The following is a 23,726-nucleotide window of genomic DNA, read 5'->3' as shown; positions in this document are numbered from 1 at the left end:
CAACAAATGTCATGATTTCCATAATACAAAAGATTGTACAGTAAATGAATATACTCCAACTTGTTTCAGCTGTCAAGGTAATCATTTGACTACACACCTAAGTTCATGTCCTGAATTTTCTAGACAGAAACAAATTAAGAATACGATGTCATCATTAAATTTAAATTTCTTTGATGCATGTAAACAAATTCCGAAAGTTTCATATGCCAATATTGCTGCCAGAAATAGCAGTTCTTCCTTACCAACCCATTCTAATCAGAATGAGCAATCTTATCGAGTAATTCCAAATCAATCAGCTTCATCATCAAAGAAATTCTCCTCACAAATGTTCTTCAGCAGTAATAACCCAGAAAAAATAAATTTTAAGCGACACCGGCCAAGTTCTCCCGATCCTTTGGAATCAGCTAGAAAAGAAATACTTTCTCAAGAAAATATTCCTAGACAAAAAGGTGGTATTTATAATACGTCTAAATATACAGAGCATACAAATACAACAAACTTGCAAACACAAGGAGTACCATCACAATTAAATAATGTAATTTTAGAATTGGTTCATTAAAAATCACTGAAAATTTAGACAAATCAAAAACAGAGATTACACAACATATTAATAAAATCTTAAGTACGGCAGCGATCTCACAAGAAGACTTACTATTTCAAACATCATGTCAGACACAACTAACCCTATAAACTTTTTACAATGGAACTGTCGCTCAGCAGTTTCTAATAAACCAAATTTAGAAGCCTTACTTATTCAAAAAAATGTATATGTAGCCATGTTATCAGAAACATGGTTTAAACCAGAAAAATTTTATAACTTCTCAGGATATAATTGTTTTAGATCTGATCGCCCTGATGGGTACGGAGGCACAGCAATTTTAATTAAAAATAAAATAATTACAGAAGAGATAAATTTATTGGATAATTATAATTTTACTTATAATTGCATAGCTGTTAAACTTTCGTGTATCACGAAACCTATACATATAATATCCGTATATAAAGAACCAGGTATTAGAGTAACGGTTGAAGAATTGGTCAATTTTTTTCAACACATTCCTTCTCCATTCATCATTGGTGGAGACTTCAACGCTCACAACATGGCATGGGGTTGCGAAAATAATGATACTCACGGTAAAGTTTTATTAGAGGCGATAGAACAATGTAATCTATTATACTTAAATGATGGTTCTCCAACTCTTGCACTAACTTCCAGCCCATCAGCAATCGATATAACAATATCTACCCAGGACATTGTATCTAAATTAACTTGGTCTGTTATTCAAGATCCACATGGTTCTGATAATCTACCCTTGATCATCGCCTTGGAAAACTCGGAACAAGCAATACAACCTGGTGACAATACACACAAAAGATGGAATTTGCATAAAGCAGATTGGAATTTGTATTCATCGAACTTTTATTCGGGAAAACAACCACAAACTTATGAAGAATTAGTTGCCGAAATAAACCGATGCGCAACCATTTCAATTCCAAAATCATACAACAATAACAAATATCCTACAAACAAGCTACCAAAACCATGGTGGGATAATAACTGCGAATCAGCTGCAAATAACCGCAAAACAGCATATAGACGTTATAAAACAAATCCTAATCTTCACAATCTAATTGAATACAAAAAATTAGATGCCTTAGCAAAGAAAACTTTTAAAATTAGAAAAAAACAAACTTGGATAAATTACTGCGAAAGCTTAAACTCCAACACTCCAATCAGCGACGTCTGGAAGAAAGTAAATCGCTACAAAAACCGAAAGCAGTCCAATCAACTTCCGATAAACACCGAAGCTGCATGGATAGAAGATTTTCATTTCAAGATTTCACCTCCTTGGGTTCCAAGTCAAATAAATGAAGCTACAGTTACCGTACCCAGAGAAAACTCCAATCTAGAGAAACCATTTGAATTATGGGAATTAAATCATGGACTCAAGCAAAATAATAGTTCATCTCCAGGGATGGACTGTATATCATATTCTATGCTATATTTTCTACCTACAGAATACAAACTATCATTACTACAAATTTTTAACACTATATGGCAAAACAAAAATTTAATTCCCAAAGCAAGGAAGGGCTATATTGTATTACCTATAAAAAAACCAGGAAAGCCAGATAACAAAGTTGAATCTTACAGACCTATATCTTTAAGTTCCTGTATACTAAAAACTCTAGAGAGATTAATCAAAAATCGGCTTGAATACTGGCTTGAGTCCGAAGATATCCTTCCCAAATCTCAGTACGGCTTTCGAAAATCCAGATCTACACAAGATGCTCTCATTTCCCTAGTCTCTTCTGTACAGGTCAATTTTACAAATCAGGCGTCGACAGCTGCAGCATTTATAGATGTAACTTCAGCGTTTGATAACATCAATTTAGACATTCTTTATAAAAAATTAGTAGATCTTGGAATGCCAGTTAAAATTTCAAATTTCATTGTATCCTTGTACAAGAATAGATGGACTTACTTAAAAATAAACGAGAACCTTTTACCACCAAGGTTAACGAGTATACACAGGGTAGTATTTTAAGTCCACTTCTTTTTTCATTGTACAATATAGATTTAGAACACATAGTACCTCCACACTCTAATATTTTACAATTTGCAGATGATGTTGTGTTGTACACCTCCCATTCTTCTCTAGACATTTGTAGACGTCAACTTGAATTTACATTAGATTGTGTAAAAAATGATTACCATTCTCTAGGTTTATCCATATCAACGACAAAGACTGAAATTTGTTTTTTCTCCAAAAAACGCCAAATTCCTCAAGGCACCTTCAAATTAGGTAGAATAGAATTTCCGATAAAAAATTGTGTTAAATATCTTGGGACGTATTTGGATCGTAAATTGTTATGGAAGGATCAAATTCATTCTATTATAAAGAAATCAGAAAATTCTATGAATATCCTTAGAGCTTTTTGTAGAACCGGTTGGGGAGCTGACCCGAATATTGCATTGCTATTCTATCGCTCAATGATTCGACCAATTTTCGACTATAGTTGTCATTTATATGGGTCTGCGTCAACAGGATATCTTAATAAAGTTGAAATCCAAAGGAATAAATGTTTGAGACTCTGTCTCGGTTACTTAAAATCTACTCCTATTACTATTATTGAGATTGAAGCTAAGGAACCACCACTTACTCTACGTAGACAGTTTTGTACAGATAAGTTTGTAGCTAGAGCTATTTCAAAAAACGTCAGCTACTTAAGGACTATTCGTAACTTGAATATTTTAGATTTAAGCCACAAATATTGGTGTACTAAAAAAACCCCCATATACGTTGAAAGCTATAGAAAATTGACAATGTATGAACACCAAATATACAAAAATTAAATACCTCCAATTTACACTAAACCTCCTGAAACTCTCTTTTCCAAGATAATACAAACAAATTACATGGATTCAAACCTTCCAGGCAGTATTATCAACAAAATAATTAAAGACAAGTGGCCTATGTTTCAATATATTTTTACTGACGGCTCCAAAATTCAAAATAGAACCGGAAGTGCAATATATCACTGGAATTCTGAATACAAAGAATCATGCCGATTGCCTAATGAAGCTTCAATATATACTGCCGAATTATCAGCTTTATTACTTGCGCTAAAATATATAGCCTCTGTTGGTATGGACAATTATATCATTTTCACCGATTGTAGAAGTATTGTGGACAAACTCACTTCTATCCAATCGACAAAAAGTCTAAACCACATTGAGATAGAAATTAAGAGTCTATAGCGATACGCTTTAATTACTATTTTTGCTAATTGTAATTTTAATATTTTTTCTCAAAAACAAAACAACGTTAGTCATTCAAACTGCATATTCAAATACGAAGGTTATGGCCTTACCCTGTGACATCTGTTGTTCGTCTATGCGGCAACAAACTGCACCCTCATTAATTAAGTATTTTATCAGACAGTTAATGTGTCAACAGCCTAGCTATGCATTCGAAATTGTTTTTCTTAAAAACCGTAAAAGTAGACGCCAGACTTGATAGTGATTTATGTGATCATCTGGTCAGGGGAAAAGGAATACAAACATGATCATCGTTTGTGGTTGCTTTCTTTAGTCACTACGCAGCATGCGAACCATTCACACATACCGACGCGACCCTCTCCGAGAGACCTAAACGAACACATTTTCGTTGCAAAAATAAAATTACCGTTTGTATTATATCCATTTTTAATTAAATTCCGCAACTCACCCATCGGAATAAGTCTATATTATGATATTACTTCCTCGGGCAGTTCAATTATTATTTGTTGGGTTAAAGGACATTCTGGAATATTTGGAAATGAAGAAGTCGACAAATTAGCTAAATCTGCAGCTTTAACCAAACGAAACATAAACAACATACTTCTACCAGTAACCGATATACATAATATCAGTAAAAACCACTGCAAACAAAATTGGCAACGTGTATATAACCAAAGTACAACGGGAATAAATTTTAGAAATTGCAAACCACTAATTCCCAATGAGAGATAGTTTAAACAAGAATCAAATAGGCTATTTATAAAAACAATAAACAGAATGAGGTCAAATCACGCATTCACCCCAGCATACAAACACAGCATAGGTATCAGCGATAACCCATATTGCGCCTGTGGTGGAATGGGAGATCTACAGCACCTAATATTGGAGTGTGGACAGTACAGACAAAATATTAAAGTGATGTATGAAAAGTTAATTGATCTAAATTGTCCTTTACCTGTCAATTTAAACGAAATTCTTTTTCCAAAAAATAAGCAGACGTTAAAATGTCTTTACGAATATGTAACGTCCTGTAAATTTAAATTTTAAATAGGCTTAGATAATAAAATTAAAAATTGTAAAAATATAACACAAAATTGAAAAATGTATTCATTAATATATTATAACACCCTGTAAATTTAGATAATAAGTAGGCTTAGATATTAACTTAAAATTGTTATTGTAATACCATACAAAAAAAAACAAATAGTCTGGCTAATTGACTATGTCAAAGCCATTAATAAAAAAAAAAAAAAAAACTTGACGGTAAAAATTCGATTTTTTTTATAGTTTCAAATCTACCCCTACAATTATGTTAAAGTACATCAAATCACTGGCGTAATATAACCGCAGATGCCCTCCTTTTTTAAGGACCTCTTTGGAATGTTTATATTACTCCTAAAATAATAATTAGTCGTTACGCCCCACTCAAATCGTCAGATTTTTAAATATACACTGCTTTGCATGTACTATACCTACTTAACTTACCCTATCTGACGATTTCGAGTTTTTCTAAGGATATATTTTTTTCGGACCCCCCTTAAATAACTCCCCTGTATTGAGAGTCAATATATGGTAGAGGTACAGGGTATTGTACGGAGTACAAGGTTTCTCTCCATGTGATAATCTGACGCGATCGAATAAATGCAAAAATCGCTGCTTGGGCTCCCTTAAGCAAGAAACCCATTATGAACAGCCAGCACGGCACAGCCCGGCACAGCCCAGCACGGCACAGGACAGTCCAAATTCATTTGTATAGTTTTAAATGCAACGTAACCCATTATGAGCAGCCAGCCCGGCCCGGCACAGGCCAGCACGCAAACGGAACGGCCGAAATTCTCCGAGTAGAATAAAATCCGTTGGAGTCGAACGGCCAGTCGGCGCCAGTGTGTCATAATTGTTATAAAATATTATATTGTTGATTTTTTAATTGAAAGCGCGTTGTTTCTTTTGAAATAATATGGACGAACTTTTAATTGAGAGTGTCAGAGAATACCCATTTTTGTATGATGCATCGGACCCAGGTTATCACGATAGCAAGAAAAAGGACAATGCATGGGTACAAATATCCGAACATTTTGATCAATGGACAGGTACGTACATTATCTTTTAACCATGAATTCGTTTTTTTAACATGATGCATATTCATTAAAATTGTGTAGGTAGTTTATGTCTTTTAAAAACTTTTATTTTACGATAGTTTTTAAAATATATCATAGACGACATGATGCGTTTCTAAAATAAAATTAAAACAATACATAACATTTTTCTCCTATATAGAGATGGGCTAAATTATGGAATAAATTCATTTTCTCTAAAATGGACGGCTTTACAATTTTTTGGCATATATTTCATACTAGTGACGTTATCCATCTGAGCGTGATGACGTAATCTATGATTATTTTAAATGGGAATATGGGTCGTGTGGCATCTCATTTGTGGCCAAAAAATACTTTTTTAATTAAATTAATTGACGAAAAAAGAAGAATGTATGCAATTTATTTAACTCAAAATACTTTCTAATGATGTCAGAAAATAGAAAAAAATGTTTATTTGGCAAAAAAACATTGCTTTTCGCTTAAATTAAATGTTCAAACTGTCAAGAGGTAGGTGGGAGGCTGTTTGTGATTTAATTTAAGTGAAACGAAATGTTTATTTGTGAAATAAACTTTTTTTTCTATTTACTGACAGCAGTACAATGTATTTTGAGTTAAATAAATTACATACATTCTTCTTTTTGCGTCAATTAATGTAATTTAAAAATTATTGTTTTGGCCACCCTGTATAAATAATGATATTATTGTTTATATTACTGAATAGAGGATTGAACACCCTTTCAAATGAGATGCCACACAACCCCTATTCCCATTTAAAAAAATCATCGATTACATCATTAAGCTCAGATGAATGACGTCTCTAGTATGAAATACAGTGGAACCTCGATTATCCGTCAGGGCACCGGACCAAGGGTATGACGGATAATCGAGAAGACGGTTAACAGAACATTAAAAAAATAAAAATCACACAGATATTAACTAATAATTTGTGTGATGTACATTTTTATTTTCGGCTTGCGATTCTAAAAATAGAACTCTAAAAGTATGGTATCATTTATCATTACCTATTTAAATTGAAATTTAATCCAGAGCCCTGAATAAGAACAAAAATTATTTACATAAAAAAATGCGGTGATGGCATAACTGCACGTGTACATTTCAATGAATTTCGTTTGGCTTATCGCAATGCTCAAACAAAATGAATTGATGACTCAATTTTTACTTGTGTATACAATATAACTTAATGGACCCTGACGGTTAACAGAGGTGACGGATAATCGAGGTTCCACTGTATATGCCAAAAAATTGTAATTTAAAAGTAAAAATCGACCTGTTTTGGTATTTTCTTCCAAAGCCGTCCATTTTAGAGAAAATGAATTTATTCGATAATTTAGCCCCTCTCTGTATATATTTTATTAATAAAAATACATTATCATTTATGGCAAATGATCATTTTTCCGGTGCCGTGCCGCGCTGGCCGTTACAAATGGGTTTTTGGACGGGCCGGCCTGTGCTGTGCCGTGCCGGGCTGTGCCGTGCTGGCCGTTCATAATGGGTTTCTTGCTTTACCATTACCCTAGCAACAAACAAAAAAAAACTGAACCTAAGTTCTTGATTAAACGACGGCCATTCTGTTTTCCCTTACGATTCCGAAATAAAGGCTCTTATAAAGAGAATACAACTGACCTTATTTTTCTTTTAAACCTAAAAGTAATCAGATTTGCGATACACTTATTCCGCAAAGCCGCCTCTTCGAATTTGATGCTTGCGTTGTTGGAAGCGGAGTTGAGTTCTGGGATATGGTAATATACTGCTGGGACTGTTTACTCTCTTTCAATTAGCAGTTTGCTTAATTTACTCGTACGGATGCTAGTTAGTCTGATTGTATCGATTCTAGAATGATGTACTCGTTTGTTTTGACTATGATGTATGTCTTAATCAGGATAAAAAACGAGCAACTTCTAATTCTGGAATACGAGGATAAGTCCGAATCTGACAAAGTAGTCTAGGGGCTAGAGCAGTTTCGTGTTCGATCAATCTCTAGGGCAGGGGTGGGCAAATACTTTTAAGCGCGGGCCAAAATGAAATTTTCAAAATGTTTCCCGGGCCTGAGGACTATACATATATCACGTACGTAGTCTGCGCTGTGTACACGCGACTGTTTTTGGTGGAATTTTTTTTTTGCCATGAAATTTTTTGACAAAATTTCTTCTTCTTCGTCTCTTTGTATACACAGGACTCCTCCGTTTTTTTCAATGTGCCTCCAGTAAGTTGTCGTTCCATTGTTTTCATCGTCTTCCCACTGATCGTCTTCCTATTGGGGAACCGTCTTCCCACTGATCGTCTTCCTATTGGGGAACCGTCTGTCGCTGTCCTCTATTTGTTGTCATTCGGCTTATGTGGTCATTCCATTCTACTCTTCTGTTTCTTATCCAGTTATTAATATTCTCCACCTTGCATCTCCGTCCTATTTCTGCACTTCTAGCTCCGTCCCATAGTGTCTTACTATCGATTTTTCGAAGGGTTTTCATCTCCACTGTTTCGAGCAATCTTTTTGTCCTCTCTGTGTCATGTGTTTTTACCGCGTATGTCATTACTGGCTGATGGATGTTTTGTAAATTCTGCCTTTCATTTCTTTCCGATATTTTTATTTCTCCATATTGTGTCATTCAGGCAACCTGCCGCTCTGTTTGCTCTATTCACTTGATTTTCCACTTCTGTTTCGAGCTTTCCGTAGCTAGATAGTGTGATGCTTAAAACGTCATCACTTGCTCTATTATCTGACCCGCCGGCTCCAATTTACCTCTTATTTGATTTGCTGTTATAACCATGCATTTAGTCTTTTTTGGGAAAATTAACATGTTAAATTTTCTGGCGGTTATATTAAATTGGTCCAGCATTATGTTGTAAATCATCTTCACTCTGAGAGATTAGTATTACATTGTCTGCATAACAGATTATTTTAAGATATGTTTCTGCCATTTGGTATCCTTTTTTTAGGTCTTACTCTTTTTATTATTTCATCCATGATCAGGTTGAACATGAAAGGACTCAGGAGAGGCAGGGAGTCTTATCCCATTGCCAGCTTCAATTGGGTCAGTTAGTTCACCTTCCACTTTTATTTTTATTCTGGTAGATGTTTTCGATCGTTGACAAAAATACTATAAGTATCATTTTAAAGCATTTGGACAAATAAATTTTACTGTTAATAATGGATAATAATAGTAATAATAAATTGTCTTACTGGGGTGTACGTGTACATGCAAACAATTTGTGCCCAGTAAAATATGTCACGTAGTTATTAAAGAAATATGGTCCATTGCATTATTCATAACAAGGATTCAGATAAAAAATGAAGATATTGAACAAGTAGACAAACGGATTCTGTATTACGGAAGAGTAAAGAGTTAAATCCGAAATCAGTAATTCGATCAAGAATAAGGCACTCAAGAGCAGCCTTTTTGAAGATGAAATTTCTGAGTAACCAAAGACTCAATCTGCAAATTCGATATCGCATAGTATAATGTTATATCCACTCTATCATTCTTTATGGTGCGACGCTTGGACTGTTAATGTTGACTTAATGAGAAAGCTGGAAGCTTTTAAAATGTGGCTTTTTAGGAGAATTTTGAAAATACCATTGACCGATCATATTACAAACGAAATAGTGCTACACAGAATGGAAAGAGACAGAGAATTTTTGATTATCATTAAAAGGAGAAAGATATCATATTTGGAGCACAGAAATCATAGGTATGAGTTGTTGCAGCTGATTTGCTGATTATGAAGGGTAAAATCGAAGGAAAAGGGGTCCTGGTAGACGACAAATAAGCTGGCTGAAACCAAAACATCACTGCATCGAAGTGTGAGAGTAGTGCCCATTCAATTCTATGTAGTAAAGTAGGGATATGGTTACAGCTGTCCGAAATTATTATACTCTCTATTATTTATATGAACACTACGCACACTAATACCGGTAATTTCAACAAAATCTCATAAAAGAGATTAAAAAAAATCCTTGTATGTTTTTTCAACGGGCCGGATAAAGTAAGCGAAAGGGCCGGATCCGGCCCGCGGGCCGGCTTTTGCCCACCCCTGCTCTAGGGAATCTCAGAGAGTATCCATACAAGAATAAAAAGAATGTGTGTGTACTTTGTACGCACGTAAGAAGATATTCTTCTATTATATAGGTAATTTAAACGAAGTAAATATACTTAACAGGTTATTGATATTTTATTTAAAAATTTAACTTTCTTATCTACCACTTTCAAAATTTTTTATTAAAACAACCAAAAATAAAAAAAAATATGAATCGCCCAGGATTCGAACCCGCGTCCTTCCAATCTCGGAGCTAACGCCCTACCAACTACTCCAGCGAGGTCCTTGTAATTGACGTGTAAGTTTCGGATATAATTACACAACACGGCAACAAATAGTTTAAAAATGTTATGTCTACATAATATTTCATTATTTTACTACAGAGAAACACAAATCCAAAATCACAAGAATTATAATAAATAATACATTTACTAAAAACACTAATATATTCTTTTAATGACTTATTTGCACGGTTACAGATACATACATACCTATCTTGAAAGATTAGCAATGACCTACATGCTGTCTGTGTGCGCAGGCGCGCAGATTTATGTACAATTTTACCCTCAATCGAATCGCCGCTAAAGAAGAATATTTTCAAAAACTGCTAAACGCGGTAAAAATGAGTGGCGCATACAATATTCCAGCTACAAAAGAGCTGATATGAACCAGGCCTAGAATTTTCAGGCCTAGAATAAAAGGAAGAAAAAGAACAAGGAAAAGAGGAAGCAGAAATATTAGAAAATTATGAACCAGTTGGATAAATTCCCCATTTTTTAAATTTATACCGTTTTTTATAACTTTTATCATTTTTAACCCTTGCCAATATTAATTATTCAATAGCTTCAAATTAAACAGAATCATAACAGATCCGTGGAATAGGCCTACTGGGGAAACCACGTTAAAAAAACGCGCTAAGTACACTACCTCAAAGGTGGTGTGGAAACGTGTGCGCATATTATGACGATTACAACTTTTTGAATTGTTGTATCTCAAAAACGGTGGCTCTTAGGAAAAAAAGTAATAAGACAATTTTTTATAGAAAATTATCTAATCTACATTTTTTCTTAGATTTAATTTTATGATAAAACTAACCGTTTCGCTGAAAATCGCTAAAAACCATATTTGGTGACCTTTGACCCCGCGTAAATTTTAGCTCGGGTCGGATTTATGAGGACTTTTTAGATTTCATTTATGATGGTATTTTGAACAATCCTACCAATTTTCAGCTTGATGGTAATTTTTGTAACCTCGGATGTGTAAGTTGACCGGAGTACAAGGTCTTTAAAAATATTGTTTTAAGTAGATAAAATCTTATTAATTATTCGTATACGCCAAAATGGTAGCCAAAAAAGCAAAGAGGAATTTTAACAGATTTTTTTATTTGCTTAATTATGATCAACAACTCACCGTATTTGACTGGATACTCTACATTAAAAACAAAGTAGGAACTCGTAAGTACCTGAAATAAAAAAAAACTACATTAGACATATTTATAAAAATATTTTAACATAAGATTACGCAAGAGCTCTAAAATTACCGATTTGTATCCCGAGTGACAGTTTTAATTTTCCCACCCGAAGGGTGTGAAATTGTCACGAGGGTGATACAAATCGGAAATTTTAAGAGTTCGAGTATAATTTGGTAAGATTATTTTATGAATAAAACTGTTCAACACAGTTTAAAATTAGTAAAACTTATTAATATATAGGGTGAGGCAGATAACTGGCCTATTAGAAATATCTCGAGAACTAAAGGCAACAGAATCATGAAAATTGGAATAAAGGGGTTTTGAAGGGTGATCTATTAAATGAAAATATTTTCATCTCTTTGCAACTTCCGGTTATACCGGAAGTTGCTTATAACTTCGTTTTTTTTAATGGGACACGCTGTATATTTTTACATTTTTGGATTCTCTTCGATGTTTTCTTTCTTAAAATATGATTTTTTGTAATATTATATAGGTTATTTTAAAAGATAATTACGTTTTTTTTATCAATTTCGTAGCAACATTCACACCCTGTAGAATTGTAGTAGTTTGACATCTAAAACTCTACTTACATTCAAATGATTTTTAATATACTCTACTATTGTTAAGAATCATTAGTATAGCTAAATTTTTAATTTTAGTATACAGGGTTGGTCGAAACTCGGAATGAGTATTTTCTGAGTTTTTCTTAAATAGAACACCCTGTATTTTTGTATTGTAATGAAATGATATTTCATGGTACTTTTTTATTTCTTAAGCATTCCCTATACCTAACTGCTTTAATTTGTGAGTTATTGGTGATTCAAGCTTAACATTAATTGCAACAAAAAATACGTAAAATTTTATTAGGTTGGCCGTGAAAATACTCAATCCCAAATAATTTTTCAGAAATAAATACATATTAATCCAGACTGATCCTTAAAATTATCAATAATGGTTTAACTATCAAAATACCTACGTAGTTATGATTGTTGGTGCGATTAACAATTAAGCACAAATTAAAGCAGTAAGGTATAGGGAATGCTTAAGAAATAAAAAAGTACCATAAAATATCATTTCATTACAATACTAAAATACAGGGTGTTCCATTTAAGAAAACTCAGAAAATAGTCATTCCGAGTTTCGACCAACCCTGTATACTAAAATTAAAAATTTAGATATACTAATAATTCTTAACAATAGTAGAGTATATTAAAAATCATTTGAACGTAAGTAGAGTTTTAGATGTCAAACTACTACAATTCTACAGGGTGTGAATGTTGCTACGAAATTAATAAAAAAAACATAATTATCTTTTAAAATACCCTGTATAATATTACAAAACCTCATATTTTAAGAAAAAATATATCGTAGAGAATCCAAAAATGTAAAAATATACAGGGTGTCCCATTAAAGAAACGAAGTTATAAGCAACTTCCGGTATAACCGGAAGTTTCAAAGAGATGAAAATATTTTTATTTAATAGATCATCCTTCAAAACCCCTTTATTCCAATTTTCATTATTCTGTTGCCTTTAGTTCTCGAGATATTTCTAATAGGCCCTTTATTTGCCTCACCCTGTATTCCTCTGAATATTTACTAAACCTGTTCACTTTGACAAGTTGTATATTGTAAAATATTAATTATTGTGATTAATGTTACTGAATATCTATTTATTTGAAAAATAATGAAATCATAATAAGGAAATTTTGATTTTTGAAGGTTTCTATTGGTCAATATATCTATGAATGAAATAATCGGTATTAATATAACAAGATAGGGAGAATAAATTGAAAAAAATGTGACATTTTTTCGAAAACTTGTTGCCTGGCAATAGACACGAGAACCTGCAGGCCTCGTGTGATTATTGCCAAATGGCAACCAGTTGGAGAAACAAACTGGATAATTATTTTCTTATTTATTCTTACTATCGTGTGATATTCGAAAGATTATTTTTTAATACTCACATAAAAAATTCAAGTCTTTGTAAATAATGTTTTACAATTTGTTAAAGTTAACACCATGAGCAGGTTTAGCAAATATTCAGACGAAAGACGAATATATCAATAACATATTAGTTAAAATTATTTAAAAATACAGTTTTATTCATGAAATAATCTTACCGAATTACACGCGAGCGCTTAAAATTGCCGATTTATATTGCCCTCGTGACAATTTGATATTAACAGTGACAGTTGTCAAAACTGGAAAAGTCGTAATTAAACAGAAACAAAATATTTAAATTTATTCTCAGCACATATAATAATGTGTTGATTATTCCCAGTATAATAAGAATCTGATTGGACAGAATTAAACACGTGATGACAAATCTTACTACACGATTGAAAATTAAAATCATTAAAAAATAATCAGTAGTAATTGCACAAGAGCTCTAAAATTATTGAATTTTTCCCGAGTGACACTTTGACAGTTTTAATTTCACCAGCCGAAGGCGAGTGAAAGTATGTCAAAGTTTTACGAGGGCAAAAATTCTATATTAATTTTAGAGATCGAGTGCAATTTGTTGGGATTATTTCATGAATAAAACTGTTCAAAACCAAAATTTTATTGTAATTTATTTATGTAAGTACAAATTAGTACAATTAAACAAACAGTTGTTATAAATATTAATTTGACGGTTGAAAGTCATCACTTTTATAATTTTTAAAACATTAATTGTCATTCTTCTTCTTTTTCTTCTTCTTCAGCCTGTGTTCGTCCACTGCTGGACATAGGCCTCTTCCATTTGCTTCCATCGATTTCTACTCTTGGCAATTCTCATCCACTGCTTGCCCGCGACTTGTTTGATATCATCTGCCCACCTCTTCTGCGGTCTGCCTACTCCTCGCCTGTTCTGTCTTGGTCTCCAGTTTGTTAGTCTCTGTGTCCATTTTTCGGGATTATCTCGGGTAACATGTCCGACCCATTGCCACAGTGGCAATGGGTCGGACAATTGTCATTAATGTCACTGAATGTATTTTTTCGTAGCAACGAAGAGCATCTGACGTAATATACTTGACGACGGGAAATTATTAAAAATTATCGGGTATAATATCACAAGAGAGTGAGAATAAATTGAAAATAATGCGACAGTTTTTCGAAAATTTGTTGTCTAGGTGACCACAAATTTGAGTAAAAATGAAACATTATTTTCTTATTTATTCTTACTGTCGTGTGATATTTGTAAGATTATTTTTTAATACGTATATTATGGATATTTTCTTAAATTTGACAGTTGTCAAAACTAGGAAACTGGTTGCCATTAAACAGAAACAATCTACTTAAAAAAATTCTATCGGTAATTTTCTACAGTAGATAGTTCTCAGTATAATTTTAATCTGATTGGACAGAACTAAACACGTGATCAAATATCTTACTATACGATTGGAAGTTAAAATCATTAAAAAATAATCGATTTAATTTAGATTTCCGTAGCTTTCTATTGGTCAGAATCTCCTATGAATGAAATAATCGCTGAAATTTTTATTTTTGTAGGTTTCTATTGGTCAGAATCTCTATGAATGAAATAATCAAAAAATGTTTTTTCCATTTTTTATGATTGTTAATAAAAAACAAAGCAGAATTAGCAGTACGTCTTCACGGAATTGTCATCAGATACTTCTCATCTAGGCCTGGATTAAGCGTACCAAAAATAGTTGGTTAACAACAAGCTAAAAATTTGTTAATAGCTTAACGGTGTCTAGTCGGACAAACTTTGATGTATGATGTATTTATATGATATATTTATGAAAAAATGTTTGTCCGACCAATATGTTGGGCATCTTAATAAGTCCGACACGTAGAACATGTCAAATGACAGGAATTATATTGGTGGTGAATAGCAGTCTAATTTTTGCATGAGAGTTTAATGAAAGGGTAACAAATCAATTGGAAGTTCTGTCCGACAAAATACATGGGACGTTTTTGTAGTCTGACGTTCGAAACCTGTAACCTGTTGCATAATAAAAACTTCTCCTGTTCCACTGTTCCCATATATCAAAGTTTATCTGACTAGACACCGTTAAGCTATTAACAAATTTTCAGCTTGCTATTAACAAATTATTTTTGGTACGCGGGCTCCAGGCCTAATATACCTTTTATAGAACCTTTAAATACCTGTATAGGATTTTTTCAGCTTTTTTTCGTTTACTGCGGTATTTTACCTTCCCCTAATCAATTACTAATTCAATTTTATTCCTGCCTGAAAAATCTCAGGTATTGTATACTCTTTTTCTGTCTTTTCTAACAAGTAACAAGATCGTGGACATTTAAAAATATAATTTACTACCTTAAACACAAAGTTTCAAAAAACTAAAAACACGCATACAACTCCCAAACCTCTCGTATCGTGTTTTCGTGTTTTGATTTTTATAAAAAAATATCGGCTCCTTGATTTATATTCTATTGTTTAGTTCATAACATCTGTTGTTTCGAAAACATTAACATATGTTTTGTCACAAAAGAGTTTTAAATTCTCGTGGGATGTATTAAACATACTTTACAAACTTTTTGCAGGACTTGCGAGTTATGTTTCTAGTGGGGATTTAATAGATGGAAGTATTTTAAAGATTAAATAATTGGGTTGTAGGAACGCGACGTATGTACGTGCGTGAAATGTTTGCATACGAGATTAGTAATCAAGCATTTTGGGATGTGTGTCTCATGCGGTGCATTAGAATAAGTATTTAGACACGACGTGTATCCATCAAAGAGGATTTATACGAGTTAACAAAGAGCAATTCGAAAAGAGATTTCAAATAGGATCTTTTGTAGACTATAGTTTTATAATAAAAATAGAAAAAGATACAAATTTCTGTAAGAAATTTATCCAAGTGTTGCTACGCCACTTAGTGATGAGCGAGACTGATCTTGGTCTTGCGGTCTTGGTCTTGGTCTTGCAGCAAGACCAAGACCAATACCAAGAGCGCCTTTTGGTTGCAAGACCAAGACCAAGACCAAGCTTGCAAGAACAAGACCAACCTGCAAGACTCTTGTACTTTTTGAGAAAAAATGGTTTTTATTATTTAACTTTATTTTTTTAATTCAATAATATATACTGACAAATAATTGATGGATTCGACCGTTACTTGATGGAAGTTCATTTTATCTCACAATAAAACACTGAAAAACGTTTGTTTTTCTATACTTCCACAAAATTTATTACAACTATGTTATTACTACAGCTGTTTCGGCAAAGTGCATTTCTCAAGTGATATATTTTACAATGTGTTTGCCTTTTTAAGTCTTTAACTGAAGAGGTTGAGGAGTGGGGAGCTGTTTGTCTCGAGTTGGTCATTCAGAATTATATCTGTATTTTTCAATTTATTAATTTCCATTGATTCTAAAAGTGATAGCTTAAGGCCTTTATTTTGAATATGTAGAATTTGAAACTCTTCATTGAAAGAATGATTATGATCTAGAAGGTGAAGTGCGTATGTAGAAGTGTCTGTTTTTCTATTGTTGAAAGCCCTTTTGTGTTCCGCTATCCGTTTGTCAAAAGTTCTGCCAGTTTGACCGATGTAAGTTTTCGGACAGTCACCACAAGTTAGTTTGTACACACCACTCTGTAGTTGCTTTCTCTTTCGGCTTTTATTGTTTTTAATATGTTTGCTTTAGTTGTTGTTAGTTCTGAAAGCTGGTGTTATTCCTTCTTTTTTATGTATCTGGCTATTTTTGTTGTTATTTTGCCAGTATATGTGAGAGAGCAGAAGGTACTGGGTTCTTTCTGTGGTGGTGGATACACTAATTTCAAGGCTTTCTTATGGAGTTTTTGGTTTAAAATGTTGTTAACTGTTTGTTCGTTATAGCCATTGTTTACTGCTATTTGTCTAATGATATTTAGTTCTGTCTCGAAGTTATTTTTTGTCATAGGAATTTCTGTCAGTCTATGTATCATGCTATGGTAGGCTGCTAATTTGTGTTGTGTAGGATGGGATGATGAATTGTGTATAGTTGTGTCAGTATGGGTAGGTTTATGATATACGGAGAACTCATGTTTGTTGTGTAGTCTGGTAATCGTTACATCTAGAAAGTTTATGGAATTATTCTGTTCTGTTTCTATTGTGAACTCAATATTACTATGAAGTGAATTAATGTATGATAGAAATTGGTCAAGTTGTCTGTTAGTTCCTGTAAAGCAGACTAGTATGTCATCCACGTATCTCCACTAATATAAGAACTGTTTAAATAAGGGGTGTTTAGAAATTGTTGTTTCAAGTTGGTTCATAAATATATCTGATAGTAATGGGCTTAGAGGGTTACAAATTTACACAAACAACAGTGCAGGACTTATTATGGGTAATCCTCTAAGCCCATTACTATCAGATATATTTATGAACCAACTTGAAACAACAATTTCTAAACACCCCTTATTTAAACAGTTCTTATATTGGTGGAGATACGTGGATGACATACTAGTCTGCTTTACAGGAACTAACAGACAACTTGACCAATTTCTATCATACATTAATTCACTTCATAGTAATATTGAGTTCACAATAGAAACAGAAAAGAATAATTCCATAAACTTTCTAGATGTAGACTACACAACAAACATGAGTTCTCCGTATATCATAAACCTACCCATACTGACACAACTATACACAATTCATCATCCCATCCTACACAACACAAATTAGCAGCCTACCATAGCATGATACATAGACTGACAGAAATTCCTATGACAAAAAATAACTTCGAGACAGAACTAAATACCATTAGACAAATAGCAGTAAACAATGGCTATAACGAACAAACAGTTAACAACATTTTAAACCAAAAACTCCATAAGAAAGCCTTGAAATTAGTGTATCCACCACCACAGAAAGAACCCAGTACCTTCTGCTCTCTCACATATATTGGCAAAATAACAACAAAAATAGCCAGATACATAAAAAAGAAAGGAATAAAACCAGCTTTCAAAACTAACAACAACTTAAGCAAACATATTAAAAACAATAAAAGCCGAAAGAGAAAGCAACTATAGAGTGGTGTGTACAAACTAACTTGTGGCGACTGTCCGAAAACTTACATCGGTCAAACTGGTAGAACTTTTGACAAACGGATAGCAGAACACAAAAGGGCTTTCAACAATAGAAAAAGAGACACTTCTACATACGCACTTCACCTTCTAGATCATAATCATTCTTTCAATGAAGAGTTTCAAATTCTACATATTCAAAATAAAGGCCTTAAGCTATCACTTTTAGAATCAATGGAAATTAATAAATTGAAAAATACAGATATAATTCTGAATGACCAACTCGAGACAAACAGCTCCCCACTCCTCAACCTCTTCAGTTAAAGACTTAAAAAGGCAAACACATTGTAAAATATATCACTTGAGAAAGGCACTTTGCCGAAACAACTGTAGTAATAACATAGTTGTAATAAATTTTGTGGAAGTATAGAAAAACAAACGTTTTTCAGTGTTTTATTGTGAGATATATACTGACATTGAAAGAAACCTTAAACAATATCGAATTTTTAAAATACATAATATTTTGGTTATATTTTTAAGTCGTTTTGATTTTTGATTAAGTCAAACGGTTTGCATTTTCTCAACCTTCAAAGTGTCAAGAAGGCAAGTTTTCAAACGGCGACAGTTCAAGGACAATTGAAATTACTTGTAAGACAAAAAAATGTAATTATAGATAGGGTAATCCATTTAAAAAAAATGCAATTAAAAACGGTTTTTCTGTACCAGTAGTTTTCGATTTTTTGTCTAATAAAAATACTGACACTTATTTCAATTATTTTCGCATAATCGGGGAAAAATGTAGATCGTTAAATTTAAAATGAATACAAAAATATCATAATAGATTTTGAAAAGGGATTCACAATGCTGTGAAAGCATTGTGGCCTGAATAAAAAATAACTGGTTCTCGATTGTAATGTGTCAAGCTTGGTATCGCAAAATCCAAAGCTTAGGTTCAGTTTCTGAATATAATGACAAAAATTCCGATACTGGGAAATTTTTCAAATTATTTTTTGGATTAATTTTTTACAATCAACGAAAGTTGGAAGTTGAATTATTTGTGAAAATCCCGGATGACAAACGTGTAAAGAATTTTACTGATTTCATAGTTGAAAACTATTTGGAAGAATCTAGGTTTTCCCCAGAAAGTGCCAGTAGTACAAAAATAGTATGTGCCGCACTTGAAATAGTCCTGTCGCCAGGGGGGGGTACAACGGCCTCCTGTATTCAGATGGACTTACCCAAGTTTTTATTATGTATTTTGGCCCGTAGAACACGAATTTTTTGGGTAACAGTTGATCCGGATGTCGATAAGATTGTTATAAACAAAGAAGTTGAGGAATTACATAACACCGATTTCTCGCAAAACAAAACCTGTTTTTGTATTTTTTGGGCAATTCTAACCAAAAAATGTTCCTGCAAGTTTTTTCGTAGGATGCATAGTTTTCGAGATAAACGCGGTTGAACTTTCAAAAAATCGAAAAATTGCAATTTTTGAACCCGAATAACTTTTGATTAAAAAATAAAATAGCAATTCTGCTTACCGCATTTGAAAGTTCAAGTCAAATTCTATCAGTTTCTAATATATACATTGCTAAAAATTTATGTGTTTATTGCTAAAAAAAGCTATAAACACATAGTGTTTCCCGTGCCTAATACATGCGTTTACATGCATGCTACGTAGAAATAGCCTCGCTTGCACTTGTACCTACGCTATCTACTCGTTCGATTTTAAATGAGAAATCATTGAAAACATCACTCCAGCACTAGGTGTTTATACTTTTGTTTAACAATAAAATAATAAATTTTTAGCAATGCAAATAACTAAAACCGATATACTTTGACTTGAACTTTCAAATGCGGTAAGCAGAATTTCTATTTTATTTTTTAATCAAAAGTTATTCGGGTACAAAAATTGCAATTTTTCGATTTTTTGAAAGTTCCATCGTGTTTATCTCGAAAACTATGCATCCTACAAAAAAATTTGTAGGAACACTTTTTGGTTAGAATGGCCCAAAAAATACAAAAACATGTTTTGTTTTGCGAGAAATCGCTGTTATGTAATTCCTCAACTTCTTTGTTTATAACAATCTTATCGACATCCGGATCAACTGTTACCCAAAAAATTCGTGTTCTACGGGTCAAAATACATAAAAAAAACTTGGGTAAGTCCATCTGAATACAGGAGGCCGTTGTACCCCCCCTGGCGACAGGACTAAAATGCATGCGCATAATTTCAGTGTGTTTTAAATTCTAGTTTTTACTACCCACATCCGAATATTTTCAACTTTTTAAATGTCATAATGGGTATTCAATCCAAAAATATGTGAAAATAAAAAGTGCAAATAACTCGTGTTACGAGAGCAATGTAGTTTAAATATAATTAAAGAACTGCAAGATAACAAATAAATTACAGAATTATGCGTTTATAACTCTCCATTAGGTTTAGTTATTATGTTATAGTATTAGGTCTATAAATAGGTATGGTAAATATGTACGTATTTACTAAAAAGTATGTTTTAGTTAGTTTATAAAAAAAGTTAATTATATTAAATAATGATTAAATAGAGTAAAAAATATTTGATTTTTGTGTTCTCTTAAAAAAATTTAATTTATGTTCTTAAATTTGACCCTCGTAGGATAAATACTACAGTGTTCGAGTGAAAGGAGCAGATCATTATCTGTTAACAACTATATCCCTTTTCGTAAAATCCATGAATTGAAGGTCCCCGACCATTTGTGGCACCTTTAAGAAGCTCTTTTTCTTTAACATTTTATTAAAATATAGGGGCAATAAATAATAATCCAGACTCAAGACGTGGTCTGAAGGCAGGCGGCAGGTATCGACAGCATGCAAAACACAACGTGACACAACCGAAGGCCGGCAATTGCAACAAGGGTTGTAAATGCAGGTTTTTCCTACTGATAAACATTACCATTATAAAAATAATCTCTTTATATAGAGAGAAATAATTAGGTCATTAGGTGAATGTATAATGTTAAAATTGGTATCCGTTTAAAACTACATTCTACATTCTGTTAAAATTTTAAAGCAAAAAATATAGTTTCATTCTTCACATCTTTATTTATTTCAATGTACATTTTATTCGAGATTGTTTGGTTCAAATTATTACTACCAAAAAAGCAAGACCAGCAAGACTCTTGCAGCAAGACCAAGCTTGCAAGAACAAGACCAAGACTAGCCTGGTCTTGGTCTTGTTCTTATTTTGCTCATCACTACCGCCACTAATACAAAATATTTTTTTGCTTTCATAAAACCTACGATAAATCCCAGGTAAAATGTATTCAAAAGGTGGTTTTACATACCTAATAGAAATTTCGAAGATATTTCCCCCGAATCTCTGATAGGCGAGGCAGCTAAAATTTGAAGGCAGTTAGTATCAATTTGAGATTCCAGCAAGGTCTGGACGCCATCTTTATTAGTCTAGAGATAAAACTCTCGCGTATTTTGTGTTAAAACATCGTTTTAAGATTCATCTAATCAGGAAGTTGCTTTTATTAGTTTTAGAGTTACAACTCTTGCGTATTTGTGTTAAAGTATCTATTTAGAATCCAGCGAGGTCTGAACGCCGCTTTTATTTGTTTTAGAGTTACAACTCTTGCGTATTTGTGTTATACCTATTATATGTAGTCTGTATGTTGTATTTATTAGTTTTAGAGTTACAACTCTCCCCTATTTGTGAAAAAAGTAATCGCTTAGTTATCCACGAGTTTGGACGCAATTGATAGTAGTTATTATATGTCTCGCTTATAGTTTAAAAACTACACAATAGGAATATGGTTATTATTAATTAAATGTATTAAATGCTTTGCAGAAACCAGCCTGTTCAACCGGTAAAATATTTTCAGAATAACTTCCGTTAAACTATACCCCTCTCACTTTTTTACTTTTTTAGTGATTCTATCCTTATTTACTGTATCGTTGTTGCAGGTTCCATTTTTTATCAAGCACCTGAATGTTGTGCAATGCTTACTTGCATTTTCTGACTCTGACATCAATTAAATTTAAGTTTATTTTTTAAATTATTTATTACATTTCATATTATTTTTCACAAATCGTTCTTTTCAGAACTTGTTTTACGATTTTTTTTTCTCCATGCTCCAACACGGAAGTTATGTTAAACTGCTTCGATAACAGGTTTATGACTAATTTATGTCTACGATTCTTCTTCATCTCTTCCTCTTCACGTATGGGCCTTACTCTTCTTCGTCATCCATTTCTGAGTGTCTAAGTCTAAAATAACACCTAAAATACTGGAAATTACTCTATACATACACCGTATGTCTACAATACCACGCGAAAATACTGAATTTTTTTAAGTATGTATTTAAATATATACATTTTGTTTAAATGCGAGATCTCCTCAGTACATCCTGCCTCTCCATAGTTTAATAAGCTCGTTAATACGTTAATAACAACGTTGTATCTTTCCTTCCTATTTCGGACCTGTTCCTGTTCAACACATAGATTTAAGAGATTATCACACAGATGCTTTTCTATAGTTACAAAGACATAACGTTTTTTACGGATTCGAATAAATTTCGATACAGACAATGCACCTCTTTTTCCTTTGTGCCAATAAATGTTTAAGAGGATTTCTACAATATAATCAATTTATATTTATCAGATAGCTAAAGCTTACAAATAAATGGCCTAATACAAAGAATACTCGATTTATCTGATGGTTTTACAATGAGCTTATGTCTCTTTGATTGGCCCATCAATTTTTATATGTATGTAATTCCATTGGGCAACGTCATTGTCAGAGGTAACTTTATAATAGACGTTTTATTTCAAGTATGAAAGGAATGTCTACAGTTTTATTACATTTTTCATCTATTTTGTACATTGTTAGCAAATTAATGTATTTCTTCGGAACTTGGTTCAATATCTTTTTCTTGGGTGCTGTTTCAATTCGGATCTTGATCTTTACACCGTCATCATCTTCATGGGGTCTACAACCCATAGCGGGTCTTGGCCTGTTCTAGGAGTAGCTTCCATTCCTTCTAATCATTCACCTTGGTTATCCAATTTGATACACTAAGGGCCAATTTCTCATATCGAGTTCAACTCCAGTTTAACCTGAACTTCTAGTAAACGTCAGTTTAAAGTCAAAATCGTCTTTCTCAATTCGAACGTTCAACCGATGGCAGTTTAAACTTGAACGATGCTTGAACGGTGGAATTCGGCCGTTCAAAGATTTCAGAACTCTGTTCAGATGATTTCATGGACTACGCATGCGTTGTATTAACACGAAACGCTGTCATATATAAATATATCCCATTTTATTATATTAAGCCTAACGATAAACGATAACATTATTT

The 23,726-nt window shown here is 32.8% G+C and overlaps 1 protein-coding gene across 2 annotated transcripts in view; it reads right to left on the bottom strand.

Moving 5' to 3' along the window:
• The window catches only part of LOC126886706 (protein slit), a 223,275-nt gene that overhangs the window by 95,046 nt on the left and 104,503 nt on the right, over nt 1–23,726 (bottom strand). Inside the window, exon 2 of one of the 2 annotated variants that reach the window (XM_050653705.1) lies at nt 11,347–11,398. The exons of the other annotated variant lie outside the window; for it this stretch is intronic. The gene's annotated coding sequence lies outside the window, so the exon portion shown is untranslated. The remainder of the gene's footprint in view (nt 1–11,346; nt 11,399–23,726) is intronic. 2 annotated transcript variants of the gene reach the window in all.

The sequence above is a fragment of the Diabrotica virgifera genome, chromosome 6, assembly GCF_917563875.1.
Source record: "Diabrotica virgifera virgifera chromosome 6, PGI_DIABVI_V3a".
In the NCBI taxonomy this organism is placed as follows: domain Eukaryota; kingdom Metazoa; phylum Arthropoda; class Insecta; order Coleoptera; family Chrysomelidae; genus Diabrotica; species Diabrotica virgifera.
This window is presented reverse-complemented; position numbering and strand designations above follow the sequence as displayed.